Here is a 26,657-nt window from a genome sequence, read left to right as displayed (position 1 = left end):
ATGGCCAGGGAATATAGAGGTGAGACAAGCTGGGAGGTGACGGACTTTGGAGATTGAGTGGAGAGAGAGAAGGTGGTCAGCAAGGCAGTAGGCGAGGAGTAGAACAACGCTCTGGTCGACAAATAGGAGAGAAGCTTACAGAGGACTTCGCTATTTTGATTCAGCTAAGAGACTTCAGTTAGACAGGTAATTATCCTACACCCAGCCATGATACAGGTTCAACGGTTCACAAAATCCAACGAGTGACCATTGTCTTTTCAGTAGTTTAATTCCTTTGTGTAATTTGTACCTTTCGCATGCCAAGCGATAACTCGTCATGCTAATGACGAGTGGTCTCATCAAGAGGATGAATGATGAGAAGTTTACATCACCCCATCGATTAACTGGTTCAGATCCCTTTATTCTATAGAATGACACGATATATAATATAATGAGGTCGGCTACAAACCACGACGATGCCTGTGATCCCGTTTACACTCAAAAGTTTATTTTGTGTGATAAGGATCATCCTTTGCTGTGTCATCACTAGAGCTCGGATTTTTAGGTTCTAAAAGGTGTGCTCTAAAAATCCCAAAATAGGTTCGGAAAACCCTAAAAAAGGTTCTAAAAATCCCAAAATAGGTTCGGAAAACCCAAAATAGGTTCTAAACATCCCAAAATAGGATCGGAAAACCCAAAATAGGTTCGGAAAACCCTAAAATAGGTTCGGAAAACCCTAAAAGAGGTTCTAAAAATCCCAAAATAGGTTCGGAAAAAACAAAATAGGTTCTAAAAATCCCAAAATAGGTTCGGAAAACCCAAAATAGGTTCGGAAAACTCAAAATAGGTTCTAAAAATCCTAAAATAGGTTCGGAAAACCCTAAAATAGGTTCTAAAAATCCTAAAATAGGTTCTAAAAATCCTAAAATAGGTTCGGAAAACCCTAAAATAGGTTCTAAAAATCCTAAAAGAGGTTCTAAAAATCCCAAAATAGGTTCGGAAAATCCTAAAATAGGTTCTAAAAATCCTAAAATAGGTTCGGAAAACCCAAAATAGGTTCTAAAAATCCCAAAATAGGTTCGGAAAACCCAAAATAGGTTCGGAAAACCCTAAAATAGATTCGGAAAACCCTAAAAGAGGTTCTAAAAATCCCAAAATAGGTTCGGAGAACCCAAAATAGGTTCTAAAAATCCCAAAATAGGTTCGGAAAACCCAAAATAGGTTCGGAAAACTCAAAATAGGTTCTAAAAATCCTAAAATAGGTTCGAAAAACCCTAAAATAGGTTCTAAAAATCCTAAAATAGGTTCTAAAAATCCTAAAATAGGTTCGGAAAACCCTAAAATAGGTTCTAAAAATCCCAAAATAGGTTCGGAAAATCCTAAAATAGGTTCTAAAAATCCTAAAAGAGGTTCTAAAAATCCCAAAATAGGTTCGGAAAATCCTAAAATAGGTTCTAAAAATCCTAAAATAGGTTCGGAAAACCCAAAATAGGTTCTAAAAATCCCAAAATAGGTTCGGAAAACCCAAAATAGGTTCGGAAAACTCAAAACAGGTTCTAAAAATCCTAAAATAGGTTCGGAAAATCCTAAAATAGGTTCTAGAAATCCTAAAATAGGTTCGGAAAATCCTAAAATAGGTTCTAAAAATCCTAAAATAGGTTCGGAAAACCCTAAAATAGTTTCTAAAAATCCTAAAATAGTTTCGGAAAACCCTAAAATAGGTTCTAAAAATCCCCAAATAGGTTCGAAAAAACCTAAAATAGGTTCGGAAAACCCTAAAATAGTTTCTAAAAATCCTAAAATAGGTTCGGAAAACCCTAAAATAGGTTCTAAAAATCCTAAAATAGGTTCGGAAAACCCTAAAATAGGTTCTAAAAATCCTAAAATAGGTTCGGAAAACCCTAAAATAGTTTCTAAAAATCCTAAAATAGTTTCGGAAAACCCTAAAATAGGTTCTAAAAATCCCAAAAAAAGGTTCGGAAAACCGTAAAATAGGCTCTAAAAGCTCAAAATAGGTACGGAAAACCCTTAAATAGGTTCTAAAAATCCTAAAATAGGTCCTAAAAATCTTAAGTTAGACTCGAAAAATCTTGAAATAGGTTAAAAAAAACTTAAAATAGTTCAAAATTCCTGGAAAATGCTGATTAGATACAGTCACCGGCAATGAAAATGGGACACCTATATCCTGAAATACGCATTCTCTTTCATAACGTTATGTGTGTTGCCTAACCCTACGGCGATGGCAGAACTTACCATTGGAAATTTGCTATTAAAAACCACTCTTCGCCGTATAGTTAGGCAAAAATCTTTTTTCATGTTATCCACAGTCAAACTCCGCAATTTTGTCTGTGAGGATCATCTTATATTGTGAAAATATAATCTTTCAACAAAAACATAGTCAGTGGTGGAAACTTCAATGCTGAAATGTTAGTTTGCTAGGTGTGAATGCCACAAAGCACCGAAGTGACGCGAAAGTGAGCAAAACCACACAGATCAGACCACTTTGTATTGTGCAGGTAACAGTGCCACCAGATATTTTGCTTTGTTTAGAGCTTTCGAAAATCACCAAGGACTTGGAGGAAGGGAAATCGACAGAGAGTACGTTTCAAACACGTTCGTCATTGAATGTTTTCGTGACCGACCAAAGCAAATGCCTTTGCGTGACATAAAAATCCTGTAAAACGTTTAAAAATATATAAAAACCTAAAAAAGGCTTAATTTAGAGGCATAAACCTAAAATAGGTTCTAACAAGCAAAATAGGTTATTTTAGGCACTATAAATCTTCGTCAGTTGTTGCGTTCTTTAACGAAAGGCTGACATAACTTATTATTTCTTACATACCTGTAAAGGAAAGAATAGGTTAAAACCTAAGATCCGACGTCGAGTCATCACTAATGTACCTTTGTGACGAACCCTGAGAGGTGAGAACTCCCAATCAGAATGTCAATGCCTGGTGGGTAGGTATACTAAGTTAATGTGAACAATTTAGATGACATCTCAATTACAAAACACTGAAATCACACCAAATTCTCACACGTGACCCCACCCATCTCATCGGTAACGCTGGTAGCCGTGTTAAAGAATTACAACAATTAAGCTTAAACAAACTAAAGAATCTTGACCAAGATTACCCTAAAAGTTTATGTTCACCATTATTGACCTCAAGAAGTATAAAACCGCAGCAGAAATGAACTTATGCTTTATACTAAATTCCGCTGTCACCTGTCCACCCTGTATATTAAAATGAACCCATCTCCGTTGACTTATTGACGCACCCGAAAGATGAACTTAATTTAAATTCTTTCCCGATAACGAATACGCTAAGGTAAAAGTAAGTAACAATTTCTTGAGTTATTATTCATGCACGAGTGACCAGTAAGAAGTGAACCCCCCACCTGTAAGAGATCACTGACATTAGTATGCACATGGTTATCTTACATGAATTGAAATCTGTAAATTAATAATATTCACACTAGAGAGTTGATTTATGAGCATTTATTAACTAAAACAATTGCAGAAATAAGATCTGCTGGATTTTATTTTGAATTACGACGAACACATAACACAACATTTTGTGTAAGCTACATTCTGCACCTTACCAACATGCCAGACAATGGCGTATTAATACGTGAATATCAACTGATGTGACCGCTGTCTTTTTCCTTAAAATCGATCACACCATGCTCATTGACACCGTCAATTATTACGTGTGAAAATAATTTGAAAAATTACCAGTTTAGATCATTTTGACGTTGCTGACGAATACAATTTTATACCATTTCAACGTATGAAAACCAACAATGAAATTTGTCTATGTAAGTTTTAGCAGCCTCAATTGTTGACAGCTAACGGACGTAAACATACGTTACAAAATCTCTCATTCAATATGAGGTAAATTTTGACAAATATCACAGAAAATAATGAATAAATTGAGCACGATAAATTAAAATTATATACAATAATTAATATTTACACAGTCTTAGGCAGCGAGAGATTTCCTCGTCAAGATGGCTACCTCAAGCATATGCTTCGCGCTCAAATTAACGACGTATTGAGTTCCGTATTATGGCCATAATATACGCACACGAAAGCTAGCTTAAATCACGTTTAATGCCGATGAGTTTCATGTATTCTCAGTTGGATTTGAGTTTATCCGTAATCACTTAGATAGAAAAGGATTCCTACTTACAATGCATCCGGGTCCTTCAATTTGTGAATATTGAGCGAAAATAAAATTCACATATCCGCTCACACCTTCACTTGCGCTCACAAATTTCTCGTGAAACAGGTAATCTTATCCTTTGTGGGTCATAGGCATCCTTCAATCTGGATGGATCGCCTATAAATGGACCGATATCCCTTGATATCTGCAGCATCCAAACAGCTCACTTCTGCGTCTACCATATTTTCTCCCCGAACTCCTGAATCGCTCTTCCGCTACCCGTTCCTCACGTTCAGATTCCAACCTGCGATTTCCGGCAACAAGTCCAATTCCCAGTGCAGAACTGCTTTCACATCCAACGTATATCCGAGAATGATTAAAACCCATGGTTTAATCTTTGTTTTTCACAAACTCGCCAAATCACATTAAAGAAAGAAGCATTTTCTTGCTGGATCCCGTTCGGAAATCAAGATCAGTTGTTACCAATGAACCGTTCAAAAGATCTGTTACTCGTATCGCGCTGCACAATGTTGCCAACAGATATAAAGATTTTGCTCTGTGAGTCCTCAAGAATATAAGCATGCGCGCAGCAACAGCCGTGGATAATTTTCAATAATCATTATCAATAATATAGAGAAAAACATGAATACAGTTGAATATAATATGACTCGTATAACGATACCCGTTATACCTTGTCATAGTAATTAGATGCAGCGCAGATCCAGAAGTCATCCATAAGTGGCCAGAAGATCCCGCATCGAATTAATATTGTTGCTGTACGTTGCTTCCGAACATGATTCAGTCTCCAATCAACTTATATGTGTTTTTCTTTTCCAAATTTGACACCTGCTAACTTATCTTTCGGATCCAAGGTTAAGAGTGATATTTTTTAAAAGTGTTTTCCACAGTGTCACATAGGTATACGTCATGAGGTGAGATGCAGCCCAGACTATCATAATTTTCCAATTTTGGTTCAATTCGCTTCGGAATACACGACAGAACAATGCTACAGTGCTACACTTCAATTAGTGTATTATTATTCGAAAATAATATACAGTGCCTGATAATATGGCACTACGACGAATAGTGTTATATACCGGGCGCTATTTTCCAAGGACTGGTCATTGTACATATTTAATCACTTCTTCTGCTTCTTTTTTTTTTTTTTCAAGAAATGGGTTTGTCCCCTGGTCAATCTCATTTCATTTCAGGGGGAGGTGGCATGTCACGAGCCGGAAATAAAATACTTTGTCATCACACAAACGCCAGCCAGCTCCCAAGTGACGAGTGGTACGATTCGTGAAGTTCGTCCGTACGAAGGTTGGGCAGTGCCCAAAGTATACACCGTCAACGGACCACACGACGCCGACGCGACCAGGCCGACGGACCAGATCAGGTGCAGTGATGACACTAGTAATTTAAGTATCAGTACTTAATAGTTCAAACTAGTTCAAAAAAAATATGACACTACGAGAGTTTTGGCCCCAAATTGAATTCCGAAACCAGGACAGGGCAGCTGTTTCAGCGGACCATTAGGCTGCGTCCGAAATGTCCAAAACGTAGACTTGAATTACGGTCTTGTCGGAAGTGACGTCACCTATTGCTCTCTCCACGAAAATAGACCAGTCAAGGTCGGAGCTCCCCCCTTGCCTCCTCCAAACCCCTGGCCCTCCAGGGTTGCCACGCCTCTTCTAAGCTGCTCAGTCGACAGATCGCGCGTTGTAATGCGGTTGATTTTGTCGGTTGAAATTGTTGCTCATTGGCAACACTGTATATGGGCGCCGTGACCTTGACTGGACTATTTTCATGGCTTTAGCTTTAGTGCAGGCTTGTTGTTCAGTTATTTTAAAATAATGGAAGTTGGAAAGTTGGTTTTGGTCCTTCTATTGCGTAGAATTGTGAGTGTAAGAGCATTCTCAAATGCCATGTTATTTCTATGGTGAAAAATAAGTGTTTTAACGCGGGACGTCTTCTTAGTTTTATCCAAGGTTGCTAAAGGTCCAGGAATTTTAAATTAATTTAATTCCGGTCTAGGAGAGAATATCAGCAAGCGTAAATGGGTTCTGGACCGTAAGGAACCTTTTTATCTGCTTGTCGTATTACGTGCTGCAGTCGAAGCGTAATTTGACAAATTTTCGCTTCCAGTCCAAGGATTCAAGACAACTGCAAGACGATTCTTGAAGGAAGTTCCCTTCAAGTAAGGTATTACACCTTCCGGCAACGGTCTAATCTTCAGACCGAACTAAAGCCAGAGGCGCAACCACGAATTTTTGTTGGGTGGGGAGTACCAGGATAAAGGTACCAATAATAATAACACGTTCAATTTCACATTAATAATGGAAAACAAGCACACAAACTATTTTTGAAAGACAAAAAATGCTTGATAAATGCATTCCAAATATAATTATTTTTTACATTAACATGTATAACTTTCATGCACGATATATGTTTTACACATGTGCAACATGGAGCGACGTGGACACTAAATTGTGTAGGCCTACGTATCCAAAGTTTTTTTTAATACATATTACGTATATACAACATACATTATTTAAATACATTACACAACCAATTCATCCATCTCACAATAAACCAACAGCAAAAAATTCTTAAATTGTCTGTGAAATGTGCACGCTCCCTTTCCTCAAAACAATTGTTCATGCATTTAAGACAAAATTATTTAAGATAAGTCTTATTTCTCTGTCTGGGAATTTGCAATGCATTACAGAGAACAATGATATATTGCGAGCGAAGCGATCAAGAAAAGTTTTGGATCCATTTTTTTTTCAAGGCTGAAATCAATATTGATATAATAGGGCGCAAATAATTTCACGGGACGTCAATTCTCTCTTTTACAACTTTTGTGCCTCCCCGATGGTGTAGTGGTAACATCGTCGCCTTGTGATCAAGGGGTCCTGGGTTCGATACTAGGTGGAGTATCCCACTTTAAACTGTAGGTTCAGTCCCGATTAGCCTTTCTGTGCGTAAAGTGGACATAAAACTAAAAATCAATCAGTCAATCTTACAACTTATATCGTTCAGCGCCCAGGGCCGACCCCCGCCGCCCCCTAGCTACGGTTCTGAACTTGGTAAGACCAAAAGCAGGGATTGCGAGCTAAGCGAGCATGAAAAGTTTACGAATAGTGTTTTTATTTGCATAAAATTTGAAGTTGTGGGCGGTAATTGTCCCCTGCAGGTACACTTGGCCGTCAATGTTTGCTCCCCCCAGAACTCATTTCCGTCCAAGGTTGGGGCGGCAATGCCCCCCTGCCCCACCTGTGGTTGCGCCACTGACTAAAGCCAGACAAAACTCATTATGGAATTGTGTTCTACGATTTCTACCACGGGAATATCCTGCGTGGGTGTGACTGAAGTACGAGCAACTTGTCTGATATGACGCAAGAAGACTCTTCGAAAAAAAACAAACAAAAAAACAAAAAAAAAACGAGACGCGCCGCGGAATACTATGATTGTTGTAATTGCTGCCAAGATATGAATCGGGGAGTTCCGGCACTTCACCCATACTTAATTCTCGTTTCCAGAAATATTTGCACACGGAAGTTGCCACTCTTGGTTCAATGGAATTGGCGCGAAGCCACGTGGTTCAAGGTGAAAACCCAAAGTGCGTCGTTTGCGGGAAATCTGTGCGAAGAATATATTATTTAATTGTGTTTTCGAAGGTGACCAGGTTTGCCTCCAGTTGCGTTTCATAACGCACCTGCAATGCAAGGAAAATTGCCTTCTTTCAGAGATAAAATTACAGGGAACATGCTCCGACAAGTTATAAAACCATTTTTTGAAATTCCCAAAATGAGTAAGAAGATGAGAAATGTGCAGTTCTTAGAAACAGCATGTTGCAATCTTATTACAGTCAAGGCTCTTCCACACTTCCTATTACATAGTTGTAAACATGAATTTTGTAATCAAGGTGCACCGGGTTCAATTCACGACGAGGCACAATAGAGTTCCAGTCTCTACTAGCCTTTTTTTTTTGCATAGGGTGAACTTTTAAGAATCCTTTCTCTTTAAAACAACTTAAACGGGATATTTTTTTCATATTTTCTTGAAGGAAAAACGGGACGGTAAAATGTACACATTTTAATGTAAAAACTGCGTCTTAAATCCAGTAATCCGGATCCGGATCCCGATAAGCCGGACTTCGCTTAATCCGGACAGGCAAAAAGCAAAAGGGAAAAAAAGGAGAATGCAAGGTTTTATATGTGGCTAGAATTCAACAAGAGAACTTCCCATAGAAAAGGCAGTCAACCACTGATGAAATTCTGTTTTCCGCAGAAAATATAGGCGTAGACGGCCGATTGGTCACTGGTGACCCATCGCGCTGATTAAAAAGTTCATGTGCTTTTTGGACCTTTATACTTGTATGTGAGGTTGTAAACGCTGGCAGATGTAGAGATAAAACTTTGAAATGCCATGTGGAATAAAACCCACCCACCCAGGACCCCCTCTCCCAGACTCCAAAGTCACGTATGGAAGCTGGCGCGAATTTTAAATTTGTACACTTATTTGACAAAAAATATTATAACTCGTAGACTGTTTGACCAATCTACTTTGGGTAACTTTTGTTTTGCAGCTAGAACATCAGGGCATGCAACTGTGTAGGAATCAAAACGCAAAAGCTAATAAGAGGGGTAGGATGGGCCGCGGCCCCAAACTTTCAATGAAAAAATCATAAAAATGAGGAGTTTGCCCCCCTCTTCCACCGCTATTTTTGGAAGGGGAGGCAAAATTTAGCCTTATTTTTAAAGACTGGTCTTTTCTCAACCGAATGAAAGTAATTTCATGTTTCTGGGTGCATTACATTATAGAATATGTGAAAAAACTTCCCATTTTTATGATATTTTTCATGGAAAGTTGGAAACCGCGGCCCACCCAACCCCTCTTATTGGCTTTGGCGTTTTGATTTTTTCACGTTTGCATGCCCTGATGTTCTAGCTGGAAACCAAAAGTTACACGAAATAGATTGCTAAAATAGTCTCCGAGATATAACGTTTTTCTGAAATAAGGGTAAAATTTAAAAATCGGGCGCAAAGGCGGCAGCCAGAGAGAGGTTACTTTCAAAAACCCGCTCGGCGGTCTAAAGGTTAAATAGATAAAGTGTAAATAACTTACATAATATGATGATATGCACTGCACTTTAACAAAGCAGTTCTTTAGAATTAGAAGTCATTCATTGATATTTTGCCCAGGAATGGATCTTCTTCCTTTTTTTTTTTCTCAAATAACATTTTGTGAAAGTTTACACACGTGTGATTAAAGTTCACCTTATTAATGAACATACCTTTCAAAAGTTTGTACTGAAAGAGCGTTCGTGTTACTTGTCTACAAAGCATTCATGTACGATAACACTCGTTCAGAGGGAGCATTAGTTGCAGGTAAACATATAACGGTCAAATATTGAGTAACAGGTAATTAATCTAATTGCCCGTTATTAGGAATTAATTGCAATTGGTAATATTAAAATCCGTCGCGAGTAAAGGTGTCTAGCGACTGTCTTAGCCAACACTAACTTGCTCAACCACCGTTTTTCGCCCGAATTCGGATTTACATGCATTCTTATGGGGAATAGCAGGAAAAGAGCAACTTCTAAACCAATGGATCGAATTGGATGAGATTTTAACCAGCGGAAAACCACATCTTGAAAGTACAGATTCCGGAATTTCAGCTTAATCAGAACAGAACTACGGGAGTTATGAATTATTAAAATCTATCGCTGGATTCAATGGGAGACGGAGTCCTGGTGAGTTGGCTCTTACTGAACGTGTCGAATACAATAGCCGAGGATTTAACCTAATCTCTGCACGAGGGGCTGCTACCAGAGGTTAAGGACCGAAGTGAGCGTTGACCAGGATAGGAGGACAACGTTCAAAGCACCAGAAACAATAAACAAGCACCTGATCACAGAGACTAGAGCGTCACCTCGTTCAAATCCGGAATAAAAGGGATGATTTGGAATAGCGAGACACAGTTTTGCCTAGAATCGCCACCGGAGTGTGAGTTACGTGCGACCTAGCTGCGAGTCGCAATCAGACCCGTGGTCTGGACTTGTTTTTCCTCGAGTGAGTGTTTTAGAGCCATGGAGTAGAGCAGAGTAGAACCAGGGAGTCGTTTTCCCCCCTCGCCGTCAACGCATCCGTGAACATACGTGTGGTTATGTGAAAATAACGCCAGACACGTCCACCTGTCAATCGTCCGAAACAACGTCCTAAGTAGTAAAAGTTAATAACATTTGATATCCATGTGAAATCGCGAATGGCTCATCGCGTATGTTCGTCTCATCGCCCAAGCCACGTATCTGTACTTACGAGTGACCGCAAAGAACTGACCTATTATTGCCCAAGTTGTCATATGGAGTCGACAGTGTACGTGTACCGTCCTGGACGTCCCTGCGAAGTGAACGAGTGAAGCCAGGATCCGATGATGCAAGATGGAGCTGCCGACTGATACACTTTCGCCAACCAGGATAACCGCGAAGTGCAACACTGGAGTGCGGACGTCTTCCAGAACTGTAGGACCACTTTCACCCAACCCAGGTCAGAGGGAATGCAGCGAAGGTAAGATCCAACCATGTGCGTGTGTGAGAGAGATGACGCCAATCTACCGCGAATCTACGTAAATCAAATCATTGAATAACTTAAATCAGTGCTATGGCATCCCTAGACATCGTTATTCCGGCGGAGTAATCAATGTTACAGATCAGAGTTTATGTTAACAGCAAACAATAGTCCATTGAATATATTTATACCTTCAGAAAAGATAAAAGGGGTTCGCACGAGGAACAATTATTCACTTTATACTTAAAATCCTAAACGGTAAATTGTAAACGGCAATGCAGAAAGAAATAGCATGAGTATAGTCAAAGTATTAATAAATCTAACCTTTGTAATTGTCATATTGTCGCAATATGCCATGGAATGTGTGTATGAATGAGAGATCGAGTGAAAGAGGGCAAGATGTACTGTCTATTTATCTGTGCTTTAATATATGTGTATATTCAGAACCACCGTAGTATTATGTCACGTCATTTCAGGTGCATGAATCTAATCCTCCTAGGTTTATTCTTGGTAACTCCGACTGTAGGCACTTATCCTGACCGTATTATAATTCATGTGATGTTTAATCCGCGTGACAGGTGTCACGGGGAGCGATTCTGCGTTGTTGCGTTGCTCAGTTCAGTTTAGTCGCGTGACAAACAGAGATGAAACTCCAATATTTTTTTAAAAAATGGAATATAACACATTAAATGTGAAATAATTTCTACCCAACAATGCCATAGTTCATAGTAATAGTAGAGAAGGTGTACCGTTTCAGTAGCAGTAATTCTAAAAATGATATTTTGGTGTCCCGTATTACGCTCAAAAAGATCGGGACAGTTCTGAAGAACTTTTTTCTTTTCACAATTAGACTCTTAAGTTCAACTCAGAGGTGTAAGGGTGACCTTTTCGCAACACATCCAAATGCCATCCTCACTTCCACGTATTACACCCTCCAACTTCACTTCCACGTAGTACACCTCGACTGCATTTTGCAGACTAACGAGGCTGTGGCGTTTGGACCTGGCGCCTTGAGCCAGGCAAGTTATCGGTACCACTCGGGGGGGGGGGGGGGATTGGTTCTAATATGATTTTTTTGTGGTAAGGTTGGGATGCCTAGAGATGGAAAATATGTGATAGCATGTCGTAACTCTTTGCCTTCTGTGTGTTATCACTCCACTCCCCAGATATCCTTGATGTAAATGGAAAGTTTTGATATTTTTTTAATATTTTGACTTTTACTATTAGTAATGACAATTACAGTAATTCTGATCTAAGTTAATAATAATGATCATAATAATTAAGATTATAATAATAACACTAATTAAAATATGTGAATATTTTTTTCTGATCTGGTATTTATGTTTCACCTTGCTTCATATTAAATGTCGTTCATTTCTGACGTACAAAATATACTAGGGACGTTCAATATATAAGTTTCCCTGTGCTATAAAATATTGTATAAAGCAATACCATTAAAAAGAAACACATGGTTGACAAGCGCCATCCTTCGTCTACAAGGAACAACAATCGATTCGTTATCAGACGTGAAGGCGCATGCGCTCAAGAGCGAAAACTAAATGCTTGTTAGGAAAACGTGGGCTCACGTCATAAGGAGTTCAGGGCGTTCTGCCTACGAACTTTCTGGAACGAGGAAGAACAATTAATGCTGACCGTTATTGTCAAACATTGGATAAACTGAAAAACGCAATTCGACATAAGCGACCAGGTCTCCTGTCAGCTGATGTCATTCTTCTTGACGATGACGCTCGCCCCCACTCAGCAGTGCAAACACAACACAAAATTGAAGAATTGGGGTGGGAACGGCTTCACCACCCTCCATACAGCCCCGATTTAGCGTCGAGTGATTTCCATCTTTTTCCGGTGTTAAAGTCTGAATTGCAAGGTTACCGTTTCGAAACAGATGAAGAAGTGAAGCGGAATGTGAGAATAGTTCTCAATAGCCAGAGCCCTGATTTTCTTGCAAAGGGTATGGACAAATTGGTGCAACGGTGGGACAAATGCCTGAATCTCTTTGGGGATTATGTGGAGAAGTGAGGAAGGATCCTCCTACACATGTATGTATAGTTTTTTAATGTATCTTAAAAATATTTTTTTACAGCATACGGAAACTTATATATTGAACGACCCACGTATATAGTATATAGTATATACCGTATATATATAGTATAGTTCTATAGTTGAAATGTAACAATTGTACATAAGAAAAATATAATGATAATTATTTATGTATTTCCGGCATTACGATCAGCGTCCTGATTCATTGTTTCCCAGGCACCCTTTGACTAGACACTATGCCGGGAAGATCAGGAGGAATCGAACCAAACCAAGTCTCTGCGCAATTAGCAACTCGAGAGGACTCGGCCAATGAACTCACGAGAGGAAGTGATTGCGGCTACCAGCCATTTGCAGAAGAGCGCACTGCCAACTCGCTGTTTCCCCTCCTTCACTTTGCTCCACAGTTTCCAGGGACAGAGTATAGACAGCCTGTTTTTCTGCATGTTTAAGGCTTTTTTGGACAGACCAGTTTGTTTGTCACAAAAACCAAACACATTCCTGCTTAGATGAATGTCGCTAACTACTTAGAATTTCTTTTAAAAAATGTTACTTCCATTTTGTGTATTGTGAGGCAATTGATATGGTACATTCCTGATAGCAATTTACCTTTACTTTATGAACTGTTTGTGTCCATATACATGCTGTAATAATGACGTGCAATAAACTGTTATTAAATATTATACGTTATACAGGATGTCTCAAAAGTAATAGCGCAAACTGACACAGGTGAAAGTACACGATAATAGAAGCAAAAAAAGTCTCAGTAAACATGGGTCCACAAACGAGCCGTTTTCGAGAATATAACGAATGTGAGATTACAAGCCGCCACTGACTTCATTGTTTGTGAACGTCGTCCTAGTTGGTAAAATGCTAATAATGTGTGCGAATGGGTGGGTACAAGCCGTACCACCTCTCGGAAATGTTCTGTTTGATTGCAACGCCACCTCTCGGAAATGTTCTGTTTTGTAAACAAAGAGCAAATCTTGGACCGCGCAAGGAGTAAAGCACTCGGTGTTTACAAAATTCAATCAATCAATGACGGCTTGTATCCACACATTCGCACACATTATTAGCATTTTACCAACTAGGACGACGTATACAGACAATGAAGTCAGTGGCAGCTTGTAATCACACATTCGCGACTATCTCGAAAACGGCTTATTTGCAGACCTATGTTTACCGACACTTTTTTGCTTCTATTATTGTGTACTTTCAACCGTGTCAGTTTGCGCTATTACTTATGAGACACCCTGTATAGTGTTAGGTCTTTATTTGATTCACTCTCGTAAATACGAGACGTATTATTCAGGTTCGGGTATAGGCCTCTCCGATGGCGCAGCGTTAGAGTCGTCGCCTTGTAATCAAGGGGTTCGGGTTCGATACCCGGTAGAGGTACATAGTGGTTCGGATCTCACTTTAAACTGTAGGTCCAGTCCCGATTAGCCTTAATGTACATAAAGTGGTTTTAAAACACCATATGAATCAATCAATCAATCAGGTTCGGGTATGACTCAGTGCACGTTAAGTCAAAGAAGCTTGTCGGTCATGCGCTTGCCGCATTTCATCTTCTGACGCAAGCGCTGGTTAGGTTAAGCATGTTAGGTGTAAATATAAAAAATCACATTCAGTGTAACTATGAAACCATTTCACCATATCTGGACATGAATAAAAATTGTGTACCTAAATTATTTAACCTTCTTCAATCCCCAGATTCCTCATTCCTTTTAGGTCCAAATATTTTTCTAAGGATTTTGTTTTCAAATATTGTAAATTTATGTTCCTCTTTTAATGTAATGGATCTAGTTTCACATCCATATAATACTACAGGCAAAATTACTGTTTCGTATTTTAACTTTTAGTTTCTTAGAAAGTTAAAAGAGAAGACAAAAGTTTATGAAGAAGTAACATGCATTTCCTGAATTAAGCCTGCTTTTTATTTCCTCTTTAATATCATTTTCATTTGTTAATATTACTCCTAAGTATTTGAATTTGGAAACTGGTTCAAACGAGTTGTTATCAATAATTAGATTTTTAAAACTGCTAAAGACATAGGTTTGGAAGTTAACAAAGAGACAACTAAATATATGCTTACAGGCCGAAACCAAGTATTAGGTAATAATCAAAATCTAATTATTGATAACAACTCGTTTGAACCAGTTTCCAAATTCAAATACTTAGGAGTAATATTAACAAATGAAAATTATATTAAAGAGGAAATAAAAAGTAGGCTTAATTCAGGAAATGCATGTTACTTCTCTCTTCATAAACTTTTGTCTTCTCGTTTAATATCTAACAAAATAAAAGTTAAAATATACAAAACCGTAATTTTGCCTGTAGTATTATATGGGTGTGAAACTTGGTCCCTTACATTGAAAGAGGAACATAAATTGAGAGTATTTGAAAATAAGATCCTTAGGAAAATCTTTGGACCTAAAAGGGATGAGGAGACAGGTGAGTGGAGAAGGTTACATAATTTAGAAGTACATAATTTAGAAGTACATAATTTGTATTCATGTCCAGATATTATTAGAATAATTAAATCAAGAGACTTAGGTGGGCAGTTCACGTGGCACGAATGGGAGAGGAAAGAGGAGTTTACAGGATTCTTGTTGGGAAACCTGATGGTAAGAGACCTGTAGGAAGACCAAGACGAAGATGGAGGGACAACGTTGAGATGGACCTAAAGGAAATCGTTAGGGATGGAAAAGAGTATATAGATCTTGCTCAAGATAGGGACAGATGGAAGGCCTGCGTTGTTGCAGCCATGAACCTTCGGGTTTAAGAAGGCTAGAGAGGTAGTTAGTTAGTTACTTAGATTTTGATTATTACCTAACACTTGGTTTCGGCCTGTAAGCATATATTTAGTTTTCTCCTTGCTAACGTCCACACCTATCTCTTTAGCTGCTTTTATAAATATTTATTCAAGGTTATACTAACAAGTTTGAGGATGGTGCAACCAGAATGCACCTGCTGATTTCAATGATCCAGATTCCGATTTCAAGGCAGTGAGTATCTGGAGCGACTGAAACCTGAAGATCGTGGGTATGTGGTGAGGCAAGTGCATGCGAGGGAACATCACATGTGAGAAACGGAGCGGCAACACTACAAGGCCTCTCGCTCAGGGTCGGGGGACGTGTTTGGTGGGTGAGGGACAGACTACGATACTGGAACGAGTTCGCAAAACTTGAAATGTTATTTAACAGCCAAGGACATCATCTTTGCTGTTACCTAATATCGTTACACAATTTTCATTTACTGGGTTTTGTACCAACCTCAATGTCAGAGTAAGTGGCGGTAGGTAGTACGGTTCTGTCGCTTGCATTTCCGATAACTCTTCTTATCTTTGATGGGATTTGATAGAATTTGCCCCTGCTTACAGCCATCATCAAAAAGGCTTCCCCATTAAGTTACAGCACAAACGTACCAAAAGCCTAATATTAAGGGCGTTCGGAAATGAATTGGAAAAGCGTTATATAATCCACATTTGTTATATTTCACCTGCAATACAAAGATGTACATTACCAGTAATCTCCCCCTGACACCGCTCCCATTTATCGGGAAGTTTTCTGATGGCTGCAGAGAACCACTCTTTTGGAGTAGAGTTGCACCACTCACGGACAGCGGTCTGGAGTTCTTCATTAGACTGAAAGTGTCGACCACGCAATGCGTCCTTCATTTTGCCGAACAGTGCATAATCCGAGGGGGCTACATCCGGTGAATACGCAGGATGTGGGAGCACCGTAAATCCCATTGTTGCCAATGCCTCCTGTGTTTGGCGGTTCGCATGCGGCTTCGCATTGTCATGCTGGAGAATCACCCCGACAGCCCATTTTCCTTGCCGCCTCTGCTGAATTTTGCGTCGCAGCTTTCGTAGAGTTTCACAGTAGCTGTCGCTGTTTACAGTTTGGGTAGTGGGAAGCCAGTCCATCAGCAAAATTCCATCTTTATCCCAGAAAACTGTACCCATTTGCTTCTTGGGAGTGAGAGTCGGTCTAGGTTTTTTGGAGCGTGGACTTCCAGTGTGTTTCCATTCCATGGATTGCCTTTTTTTTTCCTCTGGAGTTTCGAAGAGGAACCAAGATTCGTCGCCAGTCACCAGTCTTTCGAAAAAATGTTCTCTGTCTTGGTTGTAACGGCGCAACATTTCTCTGCACATGTCCACTCGCTGTTGTTTCTGCTGATCCGTCAGATCGCATGCAGAGTTTCTCGCCCAAAACCAGTTTCACGTTGCAGTTGTTCAACTGTTACGCGTCGATCGCCCATAATCAAGTTGGAAACACTTTGGATTGCTGCTTGGGTATGCGTTGACCTTGGGCGACCACTGCTGACACCTTTGTCCACACTTTCGTTTCCCGTTTTGAAATTTTGAACCCACTGAAACACTACTCCGTGAAGGCGCTGACCCAACACAAACGGCCACAAGTCGGCGATAAATTTCGGATGCCGAAACACCCTCTCTAAACAGGAACCACGTAGTCCACCTCTGGCCACGAGAATCACCTTCCATTTCGTAGCTTGTCCACGTATTCACTCACACCCGTTCACGTTATGAGTCAGCAATTCTCTGGTAGTGGCGCTAGCAGACCCATCTTGTGGTGAAATGTACAACTATGTCCGACCGTTAAGCAAAACAAAGTTCGCTTGACAGATGTTATTTGCAACAATGCAGTGTTGCCAGTCCAATTCATTTCCGAACGACCCATATATTATACAAGACTCTTGGAAGATCTCGATATTGGATAACCATCCCTTGTGTCCGGGAAATACCGTACTTCACCGTGTAATCGTTGCATGTTTTTCTCTTTTCCTTGCAGTTCCTGAATTCGCCGGTGGGGGCACTGATAGACTGGAAAGATAATTCCGGCTGAAGTCCTCTTCCGGGAAGGTCACACTTCTTGGAAGGTCATGTTGCTGGAATTGGAGTCCATATATTTTTTAAAAAATCTGCATTGACATATGATCTCCCCTCCCTGCAATGGACATGTTAAGATTGAACCAGAAAAGGATATTACTTGTGAAAACCTTATATTGACTGACGTGCAACATGCAACATTTTAAAACATGCATTGCTTCTTTAATTTATACCATTGCATTCCGATATACACATGCTTAATGTTCTACCACATTCAACCAAACAAGTGTCAATTGACACACTTTCACAAAATGTTACCCACACTCAACAGTGTCACACGCAACAATGTCGTTCAAGACTAACGATCTCTGCATTGATTCGTGAGGTACCCCTCACTTGTTCGCACCACAGAACACTTGCACAGTGGTGCCACCTACCGAGAAAGAAAATCAGTCTCGATTTCAAATTGTGTATGTTTACTCCAATACATCAATTTGGAAGATCAAGCAAGATCATTTGAAAGATAACAAAATTACACTTTTAATGAATCAATTCACACATTTAAATTTGTAATTTTGTTATCTCTAAATGACATTGTCTGATAATCCCAATTGTTCCATTTTCAGTGCATCACATGGAACAGAAGCTGATAAAAGTACTCTTTTATGCATTGTTGTGTGTTTTTTGACACACAAAAAAGTGTATATCAGTTTATGCAGTTTATGCACGTTTACGTGTTATTGAAGTCAGCATATATGTGTCAATTGACACGTTTTGTATTCTGTGTGTTATGGATAATTATATAGTGGCCGCGGTGGCTCAGTCGGTGACGCGTCTGACTACCATGCTAAATGTCCCGGGTTCGATCCCCGGCCGGTTCAAATCCGAGAACTTTTCTAACGATGGAAGCGGCCCCGGCGCCCACCCAGCGTCGAATAACATGGGTACCTGGGGGAAACCCTGGGGGGTAAAGGCGGTCAGGGGCGTGATGCTGATCACATCACACCACTCACGATCGGATCACGAAAGTGTGGGGCGTTACCCCCACACCCCCTATACGCCTTCATGACGTGGTGCTATGCACAGGGGAGCACTTACCTTTTTTTTATGGATAATTATATATACTCGCGCACACATACATGCACACATAAACGCAAACGCGCGGACACATACATAGGGCACGCGGATCAGCGATGACCACTGTGGCAGAGTGGTAAGGGAACTACGACACCGAGGATCCCGGGTTCGAATCCTGATGGAAACATTGAAACGTTAAATGAACAGTCGAGTCGAGTTGAGTTATTGCTTCAAGTCCACTTTATGCACAGGAGGCTAATCGGAACTGGACCTACAGTTTAAAGTGGGATCCGAACCACTATGAACCTCCACCTGGTATCGAACCCAGGACGCTTTGATTACAAGACGACGTCTTAAAGAGGGAGTGGAACAGAGAACTTTTGTTGCACGGAAGCTGGAATTATTCTAATAGAGTGTTTTCGGTGGGTCCGGACACACTATATACGCCCCTATTTAGTACCCATCAATGCAATATAGCAGTGAGATGGAATCAGGCTTTTCTTTCTCCGACTGAACTTTTATGAAGGCTTTTGCCCCCCTTAATCAGAGGGTCTGCGCACGCCTGTGTTGGTAACATATACAAATTTGCATGCCCCTAAAAAGAGTACCCCCCGAAATGAAAGCACAAATACGCCACTGGGAGGGTATCCCCCACAAAGCAAAAAGCTTAAATCGCACAGTGGTAGAATTAAGGGAGGGAGGTGGTCCGGAATGAGTCCCCATTTCACAGTGAAAAAGTGACCTTATTCCAGCATCCTTCCCTTCCTATTTTTTGTTGCCAAGTTGTAGGAACAACACGAGTGGCCCTACTCGAACCAAATCAGCAGCAGACTTCTCGGAAGAACAGGAAGACTCGTCTCGTTGCGTGATAGGGCAAAGGCAGGTTTTCAATTGTGACGGAGGATTTACATAAGACGGAGATGTTGAAACGCGCATGCGTGCAAAAGAAGGCACGCTTAATTACAGTGAAGGTAAAAGGCGAAATGGTACACGTAAAGACACTCTGAGCAAATATCTGTACGTCTCGAGGGATTTCGTAAACCTCTGGAGCAACCAGGAAGACCTAAGACTGGAGCCGATGCCTTCCTGATGCACAGAAGGAAGGGGAAAAGTCAGGAACCTTCTGGTGTTTGGAAACCATCTTATATAATGCACCAGTTTCGTTTCCATTAGGTGACGTGTTCTTGGCCAACAGGTTGCTGCTGTTAAAGGACAGCTTGAGCCGGTAGCAAATGCTGGCTTGTAAACAAGCTAAGCGATTGTTGGCGGTAGGACAATAACAGGAGTGTGGCCTCTGGTTGGACCAACCTGATGTTACATCATTCCCAAGCATCCATGGGGGGCAAAGTTTGTAAGAATGGGAGGTCACAACGGAAGAACTGCATTTAAGTGGGATATATTGATGTCCTGTTTACGTTTCATTTGTGTTTTGTTATTTAGCGTCGTTTTTCTGTCTGTTGGCCAATCGCGACGATTAGAATGGGATGGAATTGGTGAAGATACACTCACAAAGAACATTCCGGGATTCGAACCCGGGACCCCTGACGTCTTAGCGCGCTGTTGGCTCCCCTGTTAACATCTCACGAGTGAAATATAAGACACCAAATAAACCATTGGAAATGAAACAAAGAAAGACAATTAAATAAAGCGAGATATAGAGAAAGCAAGGAGGAGAGAAAGAATAAACGAGAAAGAATGAGAAAGGAAATGTGAAGAAGCTAGAGAGAGAGGAGAGGGAAAGGGGAGAAAGGGAAAGAAGAGAAAGAAAGAAGGAAGAGAGGGGAAGGCAAAGGGACAGAAAGAGAAATAAGATTAAGAAAACGAAGGAAGAAAAAAGGGAGGGGGAAAGTGGAGAATGGGAAAGTCGAGAAAGAAGTAAGAGAAATGGAGAAAATGGGAAGACGTGAAACGAAGAAGGAAGGTAAAGAAGGGGGAACGGGGAGAAAGGGAAAGACGAGAAACAAAGGAGCAAGAGAGAGGGAGGAAATGGGAAGAAGTGAAACGAAGAAGGAAGATAGAGAAGGGGGAATGGGGAGAAAGAGGACAAAGGGAAAGACGATAAACGAAGAAGCAAGAGAGAGGGAGGAAATAGGAAGAAGTGAAACGAAGAAGGAAGATAGAGAAGGAGGAATGGGGAGAAATGGGAGAAAGTGAGAGACGATAAACAAAGGAGCAAGAGAGAGGGAGGAAATAGGAAGAAGTGAAACGAAGAAGAAAGATAAATAATGGAGAAAGGGGAGAAAGTGAAAGACGAGAAAGAAGCAAGAGAAAGGGAGAAAATGCGGAGACGTGAAGGAAAGGAGGAAAGGGAAAGACGAGAAACAAGCAAGACTGACAGAAGGGAAAAGGAGGAGGAAGGGATAGAAGAGAAACAAAGAAGCGTCAGAGTAAGGGGAAAGTAAATGAAGAGAAACGGACAAGCAAGAGAGAAGGGAGGGGAACGTGGGAGAAAGGAGAAGAAGAGAACAGAAGCAAGAGAGAGGACGAGGTATAAAGAAACGAGATACCATGAGGAATGAAGGAAGGTAAGTACAGATGCTAAACAGAGACAGAGTAAAGATAACGGGGAGGAAAATAATGTAAGAAGAAATGACCAAGAAGAGGGAAGTAAGCATGATTCTAAGTCTGAAAAAAGATCAAATAGAGATTGAAAGATGATACAGAAAAATAAAAAACAACAGAAGATGGAAATATAAAAAAAAGAAGTAAAGCTCATGCTTGAGAGTTAGATTACCCTCCCCTCGCTAATCCTAACAATTTTCCTTTTCACATTCAATTTTCCTTCTCTTTTCACCTCCCTTTTCCCCTTTTCTCTTCTTTTCTCCTGTTATTAATGTCTCTCTTCTATTCTACTCTACCTAAATCTCTCTTTTCTCTGCCTCTTCACTCCTCCCATTTTTCTCCTGACTTCTCTTCGCTCTAGAATTTTTCTTTTTCTTATCTTCTTTTCTCTTCTCTTACCCTCTTTTATCAAGCCACTTCTCTTTTTCCTCAACCACGTATCGCTATTTCTATCTTCTCGTACTTAACTTCTTCGCTCTTCTCTTCTCTTTTCCTCTCCTCTGCATTTTCTCTTATCATTTCTTCTCTCATTTGATCTTCCTTATCCTTTCTACTCTTATTTTGTATTCTCTTACCTCTCTTCTCTCCTTTGCTCTTATCGATTCATCTCCTTTTCTATTCTTTTATCCTTTCTTCTCTTCATTTTCATTTCTTCCTTTCTATTATCTTATTCTCTCTTCTCTCATTTCGTCTTATCCACTCTTCTATCCTTTTCTATTATCTTATTCTATTTTTTATTTTCTCTTCTCTTATTCTCCTTCCTCTTCTTATCTCTTCATATATATCCTTTTTTTCTTTATTATCCTTCTCTCATCTTTTCTCTCCTCCTATCCTTCCTTCTCTACTTTTCTCTTCTCTTTTCGTAACTTTCCTTAGCGCTCTCCTTTTCTTTCATCCTCTTTGCTATTCCACATTCTCTACCTTCATTTCCTCATTTCCATACTTTTACGTACAGAGGCAGCAAAATTTACAAAATAAATATCGATGTCATCCAAGCCTATCCATTTCTTCGGAGTACACAATTTTACTTTCGTACTGACAACTTTTATTTAACAAAAAGGCACGTACAATGTTTCACCTTTTTTTTTTGCCTAAAACGTATCTCTGCATTACTAAGTTCAGTATAAATGCACATTTTCCGCCTTATCAAGAAGAAAACATGATTGATAAATATAAGGCTCTCAGTTTGGTGTCCTTATCCTTTATTTGATAATTATATTCCTAATCTAGGACACCATTATCACCAGAACTTGAAAAGCTAAACAGCGATCTGCATACACAGATTACCTGAATACTCGGATATCAGGAATAACCTTATTAGTCTTATATCCGAATTATCAAGATATCCAGATTATCCGTTGCATCCGAAACGGATATCGGATAATTTATAATCCGTGTATCCGTTATCCGAGTTTTGTGGCAGTTTCTAATATTAACATTATGTACCGAGAGAAATATACTGTTAGTAGTAGAAGGGCTAGACAATGGATAATGTCACAGTGCATGTTAATAAAGAACCATTATCACTAACATTCAGATAATTTTGTAGTATAATGTTGTTACGTCATATGTTTAATTTTTTTCGGTTTCGCTAATGAGCGGTAAGAATTAGAACTTATTCATGACGATTTATACCTTTTTTATTAGATATCCTTGACATTTTTTGTGAGAACTCGTTTCATTTTTCCCACAACAGGTGGCGTTCACGCAGTTCTGATGCAACACCATACGTTTCCTTCGAGTTCCGAAATGACCTTCAGAAATGTAGCAGTATAATCCAAACTTCAATTATTTTAATTATTCATTATGCTACGATGTTTTTAATTGTTAAACTTCCCGTCTCATTATTCTTGGAAATAATTTGTTATTCGCAAAACCAGACTGATTTGCTACTATATTTCATATTCTATATCCACTCTCTTTCAATTTTGGAATAATCGGGGAGAGGAAATTTAGGAACGCCGACCTCCATGACGGAGTGGTTAGCACAGAACGCTACGACGTATCTCCCCTCTCAAGTGCCAGGTTTTGGATATATATTATTCCTAACATTTTTGAAGACTCAAATGTTTATCACCAAGTTTGACAGACTCTGGCTAAAGTTGAAAGAGTAAGAGAGAGAGGGAGACAGATTGCATTTGTGTTACGTTGCTTTTGTGCCAGTTTTGTTTCTTGATCACGACGATGATGATGAATGGTGAATGCAAGAATGGCTTATACGTATGGAGAAGACACGAAACTGAAATCCCACAGATGATTATAGTGTCTACAGAAGAGAGATAGAAAGAGAGAGAGAAAGAGAGAAAAAAACAGATGGAGAGAGAGAGAAAGAAAGCGAAGAAGAGAGAAAGAGAAGAAGGTAGAGAGAGACAGAGAGAGAGAGAGAGAGAGAGAGAGAGAGATAGAGAGAGACAGAAAGGGAAGGAGAGAGAGAGAAGGGGAGAAGAGAGGGAAAGAGAAGAAGATAGAGAAAGTAAGATAGAACGAGACAGAGAGAGAGATAGAGAGAGAGAGAGAAAGGGAAGAAGAGATAGAGAAGGAAGAAGATAGAGAAAGAGAGAAGGGAACGAGACAGAGAGAGAGAGAAAGAGAGAGAGAGAGAGAGATAGAAAGGGAAGAAGATAGGAAAGTAAGATTGAGAACGAGACAGAGAGAGGGAGATAGAGAGATAGAGAGAGAGAGAAAGGGAAGAAGAGATAGAGAAGGAAGAAGATAGAGAAAGAAAGAAGAGAACGAGACAGAGAGAGAGAGAGAGAGAAGGGGAAGAAGATAAAGAAAGTAAGATTGAGAACGAGATAGAGAGAGGGAGAAAGGGAAGAAGATAGAGAAAGAGAAGAAGATAGAGAAAGTAATTTTGAGAATGAGACAGAGAGAGAGAGAGATAGAGGGAGAAAGAGGAAAAGGGAAGAAGAGAGAAAGAGAAGAATATAGAGAAAGTAAGATTTAGAACGAGATAGAGAGAGAGAGAGAGAAAGGGAAGGAGAGAGAGAAAGAGAAGAAGATAGAGAAAGCAAGATTGAGAATGAGACACAGAGAGAGAGAGATAGAGAGACAGAAAGGGAAGGAGAGAGAGAGAAGGGGAAGAAGAGAGGGAAAGAGAAGAAGAATAGAGAGAGAATGTGTGTGAGGGAAGAAGAGATAGGAAGATAGCGTGAGAGACAGAGAAGAGAGAAAGAAAAACAAAAGAGAGAGAGAGAGAGAGAATACATGACTAACAGGCACGTAAGTAGCCAGCGTGTAAACAAGTGTTCCGTTACCTAAATCCGTCCGCATATAATCCAACATGTCTGTGCCGAGTGCATTGAACCTGCGTTTCCAACTAAGGCACATATTTCTTACTTAGCTATTATATAACGTTGCGTAATGCGTTGTAATTGAGGAAAACGTATTCGCCTACGTAAGTGAAAACCACAAGAGAGCGGTTGACTTCCATCCCAGTGACATGAAAGTCATGTTGATTAGGTCAAGAAATATCCATTTGGCACCATTCAATTACTTTAAAACCGGTAAAAGTTGTAATAATAATCATTAAAAACTTGTGTGCTCCCAGGGGGTTTACAGGGATCACGTGACTTCTTTGGAATTAGAGAAAGATACATATTTTCTTTTCCCCTTTTATTTGTAACTCTTTCTTACATTTCTTCGGAGCTTGCTATTTTCTTCAGTTATATTCTCTTATCCCTATCTTCATTTTCCGTTTTGTCCCATTTCTTCTGTACTTCTGTACACACCACGGTTGGCAAAATTTGTGTTTTTTGTTCTTTTTTTAAACATGTTTTAAATGTTTTAAACAGTGTCTTAAACAAACACCAAAAAAATTATGTTTTAAACAAATAAACAAAATAAAAAAAATTCGTAAAATATTAGGTCAGTCAAAAAGTAAATGCAATCTTTTTTTTTAATTTTCACAGCAACAATAGGAAACTTACAATGATATCATTTTCCAACATAGTCCCCTGCACTTTAATACACTTGGTCCAACGTTCCACAAGCTTTCCGATACACCGAGAAAAAAAAAGGTTTTCGGTTGAGCAGCAAGCCACGTATGCACCGCTTCCTTCACATGTTGATCTGTGTCGAATCGACGGCCTCTTAAAGAATCTTTAAGTGGACCGAACAGATGGTAATCCGACGGGGCGAGATCGGGACTGTATGCAGGATGCTCTAACACCTCGAAGCCAAGATTCTGAAGAGTTTGAGCGGTGTTGGCGGCGATATGGGGACGCGCGTTGTCATGCAACAAAAGAACGCCTTCCGACAATCGACCTCGTCGTTTGCTTCGAATTGCAAGCTTCAACTTGTTCGAAAGCATATCACTGTATCGTTCACTGTGTATCATTGTCCCCTTTTCCACATAATGTTCCATAATTACCCCTCCTGAGTCCCAAAAAAGTGTGAGCATCACTTTTCCTGCAGAGTGTCGACGCTTGACTTTTTTTTCACTGGAGATTCAGGGCGTTTCCATTCCATTCTCTTGCGTTTGCTCTCAGGTTCGAAGTGATGGATCCATGTTTCATCTTCAGTGATGATTCGTTTCAAAAAGGCTTCATCTTCGCTAGCATGTCTGTCCAATAATTGCTGACAGATTCTCACACGACTATCTTGTTCTCGTCAGTGAGTTCTTTAGGGACCCATCTCGCACAGACTTTATGAAAGTTGAGCCTGTTATGGATAATTTCATATGCAGAACCATGACTAACGTGCATATGGTTTGCCACTTCATCAACAGTCCCTCGTCGGTTATTCAGAACCAGCTCACGGACTTGCTCAATGTTGTCATCAGTAGTGGATGTGGCTGGACAACCTGCTCTTTCCTCGTCCTTCACACTTGTTCGACCGCTTTTGAACTTTTCAATCCACTGGTAAACACTTCGCAGCGGTAAAACATTGTCACCGTATTGTGCTGAAAGTCTTCTATGGATTTCAGCTCCTAGTACACCTTCAGACCACAAAAAAACGGATTACAGAACGCTGTTCTTCTGTGGTGCACACGGACAGTGGCGCAGCCATGTTTACTTGGCAACACTGCAGAGCGAACTGAAGTGATGACGCTGTAACCTGCCACAGGCGAAGACAACGATACTATCTATCGGCTTGCGAGTGCAGAAAGCTGTACAGCCAACCTACGGAAGAAAAGAAAAACATTGCATTTACTTTTTGACCAACCTAATCATACATATTTATGCGAGTTTATCTCGCATGTAGGCTGTTGGAGAAGCTTCAACGAATCCACAGTTGCCAGGCCCAGTCAGTACACGTGGTAGCTACTGTTTTTTTTAATACATTATTTTTATCGTCAATGCAACTAAATACTGATTTTAACAAAAATGTGCACATCTTGCAGTGTGTTAGGCGAGGAAAGAAAACGATTTTATCCATGTGGTATTCAATTTA

This window comes from Lepisma saccharinum, chromosome 26 (genome assembly GCF_977018435.1).
Source record: "Lepisma saccharinum chromosome 26, izLepSacc3.1, whole genome shotgun sequence".
NCBI lineage: Eukaryota > Metazoa > Arthropoda > Insecta > Zygentoma > Lepismatidae > Lepisma > Lepisma saccharinum.
Note: the sequence above shows the minus strand (reverse complement) of the source record.